Genomic DNA, 1271 nt, shown 5'->3' on the forward strand with positions numbered 1-1271 from the left:
CCGAGGAATCGAACTTGATGGAAAAATGCCAGATATTCAATCAACAGCCTCAAACAGATTTATCCCAGAATTTACTTTCCCGTCTGTGTAAAGCTTACAGGGAGGGGGAAAAGCAAACATTTGCTGGGTTGGCATCAGTCCCTTTTGGTGGGTTGGTGTGATCTAGTGTAATTTTATCCCCTCCCAACGTCTGTATACATGAGGGGCAACATCGGGAAACTGTTAGAAGTTTCTTTTTTCAAGGCTCAAACTTGCCCTCTACGCAGTAGCAAAGAGTCTGGGCAAAACCAAAGGCTTGCTGGCATCTGAAGCGGTAGATCTAGTACGGTAATCAATTCATAACCTAACACAACATCTGCGGCGTTCTGGTTATAAACTGTGGATACAGGGAGCACTCGGGCTGAGAAAATAAACCTGAAGGCCTATGAATGCGCGATGGCTTTTGTTGTGAGTATCATGGCTGAGGGATCTCGTTTCAACATGGCAGCGGTAGGGCTGCCTCTGCGCAGGAATTCGGCCAATCTGTGTCGACAACTCGCTCTCTGGCTCCAACATACCCCTCCCCGAACCGATTTCAGACTTCTGGTGACTGGTTTACGTGGGAATAAGTAATTACTTTGGTGAAACGGGGCTATTCGAGGCTGTTTTAGGGACAGGGTGGAAGGGTGGGCGCAGATTGGGAACTCGCGACCCCGTCCTACCCCCGCGGGCATGTTGCGCCGTGGACACAGCTCACCAAAACACAGACATTCTTCCTGCGTCCATTAGTCAAGAATTGGTCTGTAAACCAGCAAATGGTCTGGAAACTGGGTGCCAGATTCGAAATAAAGGTCCAACACCAGTGATTCGAGACTACAAATTCCCCCAAACTGTCCAAGTTTTTGACAGTCCGTTCTGTAGTCCCCCGAGGCATGTGTCGGTATTCCATCTGCTAGATGAACTGATTTTATCAACAGTCACATTCCTGGTAACTTCTGCCCTTACTTTAGCACTTGGACTACAAAAGAGGCGTCTTGAAATAATTAGATCAGTACGAGAGTGTGTGTTTATGTAACAGAAGTGTCACATAGTGAGACAGGAAGGCAGACGACTTGGGGAGGGGAGTTGTGGTATCTACCACGGAAGTTGTCAAAATTCTGGAGGCGCGACTCATTTTTTTCGGGAACGACCCCAACTTCCGAAAATGGCTACGCCCTGAAACCTGCGAGAAACTCGAGAAGAAGCTACAAGACGGTCTCGCGCCTGTTGCTATTCTCAGATCCGTTTTAAAC

The sequence above is a fragment of the Branchiostoma belcheri genome, unplaced genomic scaffold (genome assembly GCF_001625305.1).
Source record: "Branchiostoma belcheri isolate BF01 breed outbred unplaced genomic scaffold, Haploidv18h27 scaffold20, whole genome shotgun sequence".
NCBI classification, from domain to species: domain Eukaryota; kingdom Metazoa; phylum Chordata; class Leptocardii; order Amphioxiformes; family Branchiostomatidae; genus Branchiostoma; species Branchiostoma belcheri.